The 11,580-nt window shown below is 37.6% G+C and overlaps 1 long non-coding RNA gene across 1 annotated transcript in view; it reads left to right on the top strand.

Annotated features, from left to right (window-relative positions):
* Positions 1–1,748: 1,748 nt before the first annotated feature.
* The window catches only part of LOC137251889 (uncharacterized), a 41,663-nt gene continuing 31,831 nt past the window's right edge, over positions 1,749–11,580 (top strand). Inside the window, exon 1 of the long non-coding RNA XR_010953385.1 lies at positions 1,749–1,866. This is a non-coding gene — a long non-coding RNA (uncharacterized lncRNA). The remainder of the gene's footprint in view (positions 1,867–11,580) is intronic.

Raw genomic sequence — 11,580 nt, 5'->3', positions numbered from 1 at the left:
ATTTTGCTATACTTTTTTAAAACAAAATTTGTTTGTTTTTGTATGTATGGGCGACTCCCAAAAAAGGTCCATCATGAACCGAAAATCAAAAGTGGTCAGACTTTATTTCTGTCACTTGGGTTTAAAGGTCAAATATCTGTACGATGTGGAAATCAAATAGTTTATTCTTTCTCCTCATCATGGACAGAGAAACATGGTTTCAAAGAAAAGCTTCATCGGTTTTGCAAATTTGGATGTTTTACTAACAAAATATAAAATTCTTTCTTTACATTGTTGTGCTGTTAAACCCAGATATATATTTTTGCTTTTAAAAAAATTTTGTGTAGACTTTTATTTAGCATTAAAAAAACTTTGAAAAACGGAGGATTTATAAATTGATCATGCCTCTATCCTTATTATTTTGCTAGTAGGCAAACGTCGACTTGAAACTAAAAAAGCTTTCAGATGTTAAATAGGTCTGTTTTCTAAAATTTTTCCGGAAAGTTGGGGTAACATTTTTTATTGGTGTTTAAAATTTGTCAAGTCCATTAACTCTCTTCCATTAATTGATCCATATAACCTTATTTCTGTTTTTTCAACGAACAAAACTTATATGTGTCAGAAAGGGGGCATTTTGTGCAGCAGAGAATAATCTGTTAATTGATTCTTAGGGATGTTAGAGAAATCTTACAAAATATGACGAAAATTTTAATTGTTATTCTCTTTTTTAATTTATTTATACAAAGGATTATCTAAAATCTAATCTAATCATAAATCTGTTTTTATTTTAACAAGATATGAATTTTTAAGGATAATATAGGTTTTATTGGTGTATTCAACAATTTCATATGAAGACACAAAAGAAGGTAGTAAAAATTAGGTTGCATTTTTCTTGTGAATCTTATCTGCTTGAAAAAATATATAAAAATTTGTCGACTAGAAATGGATAAATGGGAATATCTTATCCAAATTTCAATTGATTTATTATATTAGTGAATTTTTGAACGCAATATTAAATATGGCCCCTTTAAAGTTTTGATTTATTTTGTATTTCTATTTCTATTTCTTCTATAAAACTAACATTTAATGACCTAAAAATTTATAGAAGAATAAGTAAAGGGAAAGCTGTACGTCTTCGCTTATGAAACGGGGGTTATGGGCCCTTAGCCCGGACTTTGGGGCGTATTCGAAATTTTAGGTATGCAGATTTTGTTTACTCTTCTAGACCTAAAACTTGATGTCTCGCAAAGAATATATTTTCAATGTCATTTTGTGTGTCACGCCCGTAATTTTTCGCATTTAAAAAAGATATTTCAGATTTCGAAAATATACATTGGCAGTGGGTCTTTATTTCACCTTCTGTCTCTCATTTAAGGAATGTAAAATATTGCCTTAGCTCCTTTAAGTGTTCAATACTTTCGCAAGCATTAAAAAATTACTTCTATTCGTTGTCGCGTTGGAATCTCATCATATATGGTCATATAAATCTACTTACATATTTGAGGTACCCACAATTGTTGCTTCAAATAGTGTAATATCCACTCAGTCCGCAGCTCATGTTCTCTCTAATGCTGGTTGAAACTCTTGCGAATTTTGCGCCCGTTACCAAGGACTTGCCCATATGTATTTGCAAAGTTAAATTGCGTTATTAAGTTGACATGTGAACATACAAAGGGAACAAACACTTCATTAGCCTTATATAGTCAAGCTGGTAATATTCCGTCGTATATTGCTCCAAAACCAGAGTTCGGAGCAGTGCAGCAAATTTTCAGCAACAACACTTAAAACTCAAGATCCTGCATTAAGTATTAATGAGACGTTAATTTTTTATGGATTTAACCGTCTGTTCATCTTTCACATACTCGTAAAACTAGCCATTAACCACGGGTGAGTCTGCATGAAGAAAATACAATATGAAACTATTGCGATATATGTACCAATATATGATCTTTGAAGCAATACCGATACTGTCCAGAAAATAATATTTGAATAGTTCCAAAGCATTGCATGCCATTCTACACATACCGCCTGCAAGGCTTACGGCCGCGTGGCAGCTTGAGTGCAGTCCTTATGGCCACAGCAGTATAGCGCCGTCTAATATCGGGCAAAAGGAATATATGGTCCCGTGCCTGAGCTTCGAAAGAGGAATTGGGGCCACAATTGTGCTGGAGGGTTGGTGCCGACGTGTAGAAATGGCAGAATATGCTATACACGTGTATACAGATGGTTCCAAATTAATGCAAAGGGTTGGGTCTGCTGTTTACTGTGTCGAACCAGAAATAAGTAGATCCTACAGGCTGCCAGATTACTGCAGCGTTTTTCAAGCGGAAATTATAGCAGTGAAAGTTCTGGAAGCGCGCTTAAGCTGCAGTCGCATTTATTTATATATATACTAGCGGACGCGGCAGACGTTGTTCTGCTCTAAATTTGGTTTATCTGCATACATTTTAGTAAGCTTTTTCCATCTAACTCTTCCCTTCCTCCTCAACACTTTTTCCTAATCCTTTTATTCACTCCTCCCTCCGTCTTTTTCGCGTCATCTATCTCCATCTTCGTCTCAGTCTATCTTTTTCTCAGTCTCCTTCTCTCTTTTCTCTTCTCTCTTCTCTCAATTTCTTCTTATTCTTCTTCATCCCTTATTTTCATTCCCAGAGGGTGGTACGTATTTTGTTCCAGTCCCACTCCGAGTCTCAGTCCCAGTCCTAGTCCTGATCCCAGTCCCAGTGCGTCTCTGTTCTACTTCCTGGAAAAAAGGATCGTAAATACTAATATAGGCAAATTCATATACCAAATTTCAGGCAAATCGAATAGGCCGTATGTAAATATGTACGTGGGTATTATTAATTAATGTCTTTATTTCAGCTTCGCATGCGTATTTATCAGTTTTGCCAGGTTGATGCGACTAAATCGAATATCACTATGAAAATTACTTTAAAGCACTCATCAAAAGCTTTCGTTGTATATCCATATTGTATAAACACTGTCTACGCGTTCACGGGCCCACGTTTTGACCCATATCTCGAGACTCTGTGCGTCGATCGCAACCAAACCTATGTAATAACCACCACGTGATGTACACGCAAATTATGTGAAAGTTCGAAGAAAATCGACCGACGCATCTCTTCAAACACCGGCGACCAACTAACACACATTGTAGTCTTTCTTTTTATACCGGCTGTACTTGTACACAGTGTATTATACCTTTGATTGGATAACGGTTGTTAGTGCGGATACAAAAGAATCGAGATAGATATAAACTTCCATATATCAAAATCATCAGTATTGAAAAAAAATTTGATGAGCCATGTCCCTTCGTCCTTCTGCCGTTAACACGATAGCTCCAGTAAATATTGAGATATCTTCACCAAATTTCGTACACGAGCTTATCTGGACCCAGAATAGATTGGTATTGAAAATGAGCGAAATCGGATAATAACCGCACCCACTTTTTATATATATAACATTTTGGAAAACACAAAAAACCTGATTATTTAGTAAATAATACACTTGGAATGTTGAAATTTGACGTGTGGACTGATAAACAATTTTTTAAATGGGCGTGCCACCGCCCACTTGTGATAAAATCAATTTTACAAATATTATTAATCATAAATCAAAAATCGTTAAACCAATCGTAACAAAATTCAGTATAGAGGTTGCCTTTACTATAAGGAATGCTTTGAAGAAACATTAACGAAATCGGTTAAGGACTACGCCCACTTTTATATATAAGAGTTTTAAAAGGGTCGTAGACGAAAATAATAAGCTTTAGCTTAGCGAAAAAGAGCTTTGTATCAATAGCATTTTACTTTTTAAATTGAATTATTACATCAAATTGGAAAACACTAAAATTTTTGAAAATGGGTGTGACACCGACCCTTTTATGACTAGGCAATTTTGTATGTTTCGGGAGCCATAACCCGAAGAAAAATTAACGGATCGTAATAAAATTGGGTACACAGATTTTCCCTATAGCAGGAAATATTTCTAGTAAAACTGGACGGGATCGGTTAAAGACCACGGCAACTTAGATATGAAACAAATTAAAAAAATAGTTTTGAATCAATGATATTTCATTTATCAAGTTTTATTGTAAGAGGAAATGGGGAGACATTTTTTTTTTTTTTAACGGGCGGTGCCACGTTTTATGTGGAAAAGTTATTTATCTGAAATTAAATGTGCAATTGAAGCTCACGCTGAGCAAATAATATTCGGTTACGCCCAAACTTAGACACATTTATTTCTTTTTTCTTAATTAGCTGAACAAACATATTTTGTTCTATCAAACTAACAAATTAAACCTACATACATATCTATTGATATTCTAGCGAAATGAAATTACGTATTTTGCTATGCTTTGTTAAAACAAAATTTGTTTGTTTGTGTATGTATGGGCGACTCCCAAAAAAGGTCCATCGCGAACCGAAAATCAAAAGTGGACAGACTTTACTTCTATCACTTGGGATTAAAGGTCAAATATGTGTATGATGTGGAATTCAAATAATTTATTCTTTCTCCTCATCATGGACAGAGAAACATGATTTCAAAAAAGGCTTCATCGGTTTTGAAAATTTGGATGTTTTACTAACAAAATATAAAATCCTTTCTTTAGATTGTTGCGCTGTTAAACCCAGATCTATATTTTTGCTTTCCGATAGATTATGGCGTCTGGCCAGACGAGAAGGCTTTATTTTCGTGAATAACTTTACTTCTACTTACCCGATCATGAAAAGCTTTAGTGACTTTTTAAGTTTAGAGGCGGTCTTTAAATTAATTCCGAAATCGATATTTTTATACTCAGTTGAGCAGAGCTCACAGAGTATATTAAGTTTGATTGGATAACGGTTGGTTGTACATATATAAAGGAATCGAGATAGATATAGACTTCCATATATCAAAATAATCAGGATCGAAAAAAAATTTGATTGAGCCATGTCCGTCCGTCCGTCCGTCCGTCCGTCCGTCCGTCCGTTAACACTATAACTTGAGTAAATTTTGAGGTATCTTGATGAAATTTGGTATGTAGGTTCCTGAGCACTCATCTCAGATCGCTATTTAAAATGAACGATATCGGACTATAACCACGCCCACCTTTTCGATATCGAAAATTTCGAAAAACCGAAAAAATGCGATAATTCATTGCCAAAGGCGGTTAAAGCGATGAAACTTGGTAGATGGGTTGACGTTATGACGCAGAATAGAAAACTAGTAAGATTTTGGACAATGGGCGTGGCACCGTTCACTTTTACAAGAAGGTAATTTAAAAGTTTTGCAAGCTGTAATTTGGCAGTCGTTAAAGATATCATGATGAAATTTGGCAGGAACGTTACTACTATTACTATATATGTGCTAAATAAAAATTTGCAAAATTGGATGAAGAACACGCCCACTTTTTAAAAAAATTTTTTTTTAAATTCAAATTTTAACAAAAAAGTTAATATCTTTACTGTATATAAGTAAATTAAGTCAAAATTCAACTCCAGTAATGACATGATGCAACAAAATCCAAAAATAAAAGAAAATTTCAAAATGGGCGTGGCTCCGCCCATTTTCATTTAGTTTGTCTAGAATACTTTTAATGCCATAAGTCGAACAAAAATTTAGCAATCCTTCTCAAATTTGGTGGGAGCATAGATTCTGTGACGGTAACTGTTCTCTGTGAAAATGGGCGAAATCGGTGGAAGCCACGCCCAGTTTTTATACACAGTCCACCGTCTGTCCTTCCGCTCCGCCGTTAACGCAATAACTTGAGCAAAAACCGATATATCTTTACTAAACTTAGCCCACGTACTTATCTGAACTCACTTTATCTTGGTATAAAAAATGGCCGAAATCCGACCATAACCACGCCCACTTTATCGATATCGAAAATTACGAAAAATAAAAAAATGCCATAATTCTGTACCAACTACGAAAAAGGGGTGAAACATGGTAACTGGATTGGTTTATTGACGCAAAATATAACTTTGGAAAAAACTTTGTAAAATGGGTGTGACACCTACCATATTAAGTAGAAGAAAATGAAAAAGTTCTACAAGGCGAAATCAACAGCCCTTGGAATCTTGACTATTAGTGGTATTGCATATATAAATAAATTAGCAGTACCCGACAGATGATTTTCTGGATCACCTGGTCCACATTTTGGTCGATATCGCGAGAACGCCTTCACATATACATCTAAGGGCCACTCGCTTTTAAAACCCTCATTAATACTTTTAATTTGATATCCATATCGTACAAACACATTCTAGAATCACCCTGGTCCACCCTAATGGCGATATCTCGAAAAACCGTCCACCTATAGACCTAATGCCCACTCCCTCTTAAAATGCTCAGTAACACTTTTCGTTTGATACCCATATCGTACAAACATTCTAGAGTCACCCCTGGCCCACCCTAATGGCGATATCTCGAAAAGGCGACCACCTATATACCTAATGTTCACTCCCTCTTAGAATGCTCAGTAACACCTTTCGTTTGATACCCACATCGTACAAACATTCTAGAGTCACCCCTGGCCCACCCTAATGGCGATATCTCGAAAAGGCGTCCACCTATAGACCTAATGCCCACTCCCTCTTAAAATGCTCAGTAACACCTTTCGTTTGATACCCATATCGTACAAACATTCTAGAGTCACCCCTGGCCCACCCTAATGGCGATATCTCGAAAAGGCGTCCACATATAGACCTAATGCCCACTCCCTCTTAAAATGCTCAGTAACACCTTTCGTTTGATACCCATATCGTACAAACATTGTAGAGTCACCCTTGGTTCACCTTTATGGCGATATCTCGAAAAGGCGCCCACCTATAGAACTAAGGATTACTCCCTTTTAAAATACTCATTACCACCTTTCATTTGATACCCATATCGTACAAACACATTCTAGAGTCACCCTGGCCCACCCTAATGGCGATATCTCGAAAAGGCGTCCACCTATAGACCTAATGCCCACTCCCTCTTAAAATGCTCAGTAACACCTTTCGTTTGATACCCATATCGTACAAACATTCTAGAGTCACACCTGGCCCACCCTAATGGCGATATCTCGAAAAGGCGTCCACCTATAGACCTAATGCCCACTCCCTCTTAAAATGCTCAGTAACACCTTTCGTTTGATATCCATATCGTACAAACATTCTAGAGTCACCCTTGGTCCACGTTTATGGCGATATCTCGAAAAGGCGTCCACCTATAGAACTAAGGATTACTCCCTTTTAAAATACTCATTACCACCTTTCATTTGATACCCATATCGTACAAAAACATTCTAGAGTCACCCCTTTCCCACCCTAATGGCGATATCTCGAAAAGGCGTCCACCTATAGACCTAATGCCCACTCCTTCTTAAAATGCTCAGTAACACCTTTCGTTTGATACCCATATCGTACAAACATTCTAGAGTCACCCCTGGCTCACCCTAATGGCGATATCTCGAAAAGGCGTCCACCTATAGACCGAATGCCCACTCCATCTTAAAATGATCAGTAACACCTTTCGTTTGAAACCCATATCGTACAAACACATTCTAGAGTCAGCCCTGGCCCACCCTAATGATGATACCTCGAAAAGGCGTCCACCTATAGACCTCATGCCCACTTCCTCTTAAAATGCTCAGTAGCACCTTTCGTTTGATACCCGTATCGTACAAACATTCTAGAGTCACCATTGGTCCACCTTTATGGTGATATCTCGAAAAGGTGTCCACCTATAGAACTAAGGATTACTCCCTTTTAAAATACTCATTACCATCTTTCATTTGATACCCATATCATACAAACACATTCTAGAGTCACCCCTGGCCCACCCTAATGGCGACATTTCGAAAAGGCGTGCACCTATACACCTAATGCCCACTCCCTCTTAAAATGCTCAGTAACACCTTTCATTTGATTCCCATATCGTACAACTAGAGACACCCCTGGTCCACCTTTATGGCGATATCTCGAAACGGCGTCCACCTATGGAACTACGGATCACTGCTTTTAAAAATATTCATTAACAGCTTTCATTTGATACCCATATCGTACAAACATATTCTAGAGTCACCCCTGGTCCACCTTTATGGCGATTTCTCGAAAAGGCGTTTACCTATAGAACTAAAGCCCATTCCCTTTTAAAATACTCATTATCACCTTTCATTTGATACCCATATCGTACAAACACATTCTAGAGTCAGCCCTGGTCCACCTTTATGGCGATATCCCTAAATGGCGTCCATCCATAGAACTATGGCCTACTCTCTCTTAAAATACTCTTTAATACCTTCCATTTGATACACATGTCATACAACCACATTCCAGGGTTACCCTAGGTTCTTTTTACAACATGGTGATTTTCCCTTACTTTGTCTCCATAACTCTCAACTGAGTATGTAATGTTCGGTTACACCCGAACTTAGCCTTCCTTACTTGTTTTATTTTCCATTAACTCTCTTCCTTTAGTTGATGCATATAATGGCAAATAACTTTATTTCTGATTAGCCAACGAAAAAAACTTATATGTGTCAGAAAGAGGGCATTTTGCACCTTCAGCAGTGTATAAAATGTTTATTGATTCTTGGAGATGTTAGAGAAATGTTACAAAATATGACGAAAATTAGAATTGTTGTATCTCTTTTTTAATTTATTTATATAAGGGATTATATGAGGAAAATCTAAAATCTGTCTTTATTTTAACAATATATGAATTTTAAAGAATAATATAGGTTTTATTGGTGTATTCAACAATTTCATATGAAGACGCAAAAGGAAGCAGTACAACCTAGCTTGCATTTTTGTTGTGAATCTTATCTGCTTGAAAAAAAATGATATACAAATTTGTCGACTAGAAATGGTTAAAAGGGAATATCTTATCCAAATTTCAATGGATTTATTATATTCGTGAGCTTTTGAACGCAAAATTATATATGGCCCCTTTAAAGTTTTGATATATTTTGTACTTTTTTCTATTTCTTCTATAAAACTAACATTTAATGACCTAAAAATTTAATATTGGGTCTTTATTTCACCTTCTGTCTCTCGTTTAGAGAACGTAAAACCTCCCCTTAACTTCTTTAAGTTTTGCATACTTTCACAAGCATTAAAAAATTTTTTCTATTCCTTATCAGTCCGCTGCTCATGTTCTCTTTTATGCAGGTTGAAATTCGTGCGAATTCGCGTCCGTTACCAAGCACTTGCCCATATCTATTTGCAAAGTTGAATTGCGTTATTAAGTTGACATGTGAACAAGCAAAGGGAACAAACACTTCATTAGTCTTTTATAGTCAAGCTGGTAATATTCCGTCGTATACTGCTCCAAAACCAGAGTGCGGAGCAATGTACTAAATTTTCAGCAACAACACTTACAACTCAAGATCTTGCCTTAAGTATTAATAAGACGTTAATTTGTTATGAATTTAAACGTCTGTTCATCTTTCGCATACTCGTAAATCTAGCCAATACCCGCGGGTAAATCCGCACGAAGAAAATACAATATGAAACTATTGCGATATATGTACCAATATATGATCTTTAAAGCAGTACCGAGATTGTCCAGAAAATAATATTTGAATAGTCCCAAAGCATTGCATGCCATTGTGCACACCCCGCCTGCAGACCTAACGGCTAAAACCACCGCGTTAGCAACGGCAGCAAGGCTTACGGCCGCGTGGCAGCTTGAGTGCAGTCCTTATGGCCACAGCAGTATAGCGCCGTCTAATATCGGGCAAAAGGAATATATGGTCCCGTGCCTGAGCTTCGAAAGAGGAATTGGGGCCACAATTGTGCTGGAGGGTTGGTGCCGACGTGCAGAAATGGCAGAATATGCTATACACATGTATACAGATGGTTCCAAATTAATCGAAAGAGTTGGGTCTGCTGTTTACTGTGTCGACCCAGAAATAAGTAGATCCTACAGGCTGCCAGATTACTGCAGCGTTTTTCAAGCCGAAATTATTGCAGTGAAAATTCTGGAAGCGTGCTTAAGCTGCAGTCGCGTCTATTTATACATATATTGATAGTTTGGCTGCGATTAAGGCAATAATCTCACACAATACTTCATCAAGAAGTGTTCTGGAGTGCAAAGAAGTATTAGAAAAACTTCGCTCAGGCCGGACCATAAATCTTTACTGGGTTCCCGGTCATAAAGGTATAGAAAAACAATTAAGGAAGGTTAAGTTCGGGTGTAACCGAACATTACATACTCAGTTGAGAGCTATGGTGACAACATAATGGAAAATAACCATGTAGGAAAATGAACCGAGGGAAACCCTGGAATGTGTATCAAATGAAAGGCATTAAAGAGTATTTTATGAGGGAGTGGGCCATAGTTCTATATGTGGACGCCATTTAGGGATATAGCCATAAAGGTGGATCAGGGTTGACTCTAGAATGCGTTTGTACGATATGGGTATCAAATGAAAGGTATTACTGAGCATTTTAAGAGGGAGTGGGCATTAGGTCTATAGGTGGATGCCTTTTCGAGATATCGCCATTAGGGTGGGCCAGGGGTGGCTCTAGAATCTTTGTACGATATGGGTATCAAACGAAAAGTGTTACTGAGCATTTTAAGAGGGAGTGGGCATTAGGTCTATAGGTGGACGTCTTTTCGAAATATCGCCATTAGGGTGGGCCAGGGGTGACTCTAGAATGTGTTTGTACGATATGGGTATCAAATGAAAGGTGGTAATGAGTATTTTAAAAGGGAGTAATCCTTAGTTCTATAGGTGGACGCCTTTTCGAGATATCGCCATAAAGGTGGACCAAGGGTGACTCTAGAATGTTTGTACGATATGGGTATCAAACGAAAGGTGTTACTGAGCATTTTAAGAGGGAGTGGGCATGAGGTCTATAGGTGGACGCCTTTTCGAGATATCGCCATTAGGGTGGGCCTGGGGTGACTCTAGAATTTTTGTACGATATGGGTATCAAACGAAAAGTGTTACTGAGCATTTTAAGAGGGAGTGAGCATTAGGTCTATAGGTGGACGCCTTTTCGAAATATGGCCATTAGGGTGGGTCAGGGGTGTCTCTAGAATGTGTTTGTACGATATGGGTATCAAATGAAAGGTGGTAATGAGTATTTTAAAAGGGAGTAATCCTTAGTTCCATAGGTGGACGCCGTTTCGAGATATCGCCACAAAGGTGGACCAGGGGTGACCCTAGAATTTGTTTGTACAATATGGGTATCAAACGAATGGTGTTAATGAGTATTTTAAAAGGGAGTAATCCTTAGTTCCATAGGTGGACGCTGTTTCGAGATATCGCCACAAAGGTGGACCAGGGGTGACCCTAGAATTTGTTTGTACAATATGGGCATCAAACGAATGGTGTTAAGGAGTATTTTAAAAGGGAGTAATCCTTAGTTCCATAGGTGGACGCCGTTTCGAGATATCGCCATAAAGGTGGACCAGGGGTGGCCCTAGAATTTGTTTGTACAATATGGGCATCAAACGAATGGTGTTAATGAGTATTTTAAAAGGGAGTAATCCTTAGTTCCATACGTGGACGCCGTTTCGAGATATCGCCATAAAGGTGGACCAGGGGTGACCCTAGAATGTGTTTGTACGATATGGGTATCAAATGAAAGGTGTTAATGAGTATTTTAAAAGGGAGTAATC

This window comes from Eurosta solidaginis, chromosome 5, assembly GCF_040869045.1.
Source record: "Eurosta solidaginis isolate ZX-2024a chromosome 5, ASM4086904v1, whole genome shotgun sequence".
NCBI classification, from domain to species: domain Eukaryota; kingdom Metazoa; phylum Arthropoda; class Insecta; order Diptera; family Tephritidae; genus Eurosta; species Eurosta solidaginis.
Note: the sequence above shows the minus strand (reverse complement) of the source record. Positions and strands in the feature narration are given on the sequence as shown.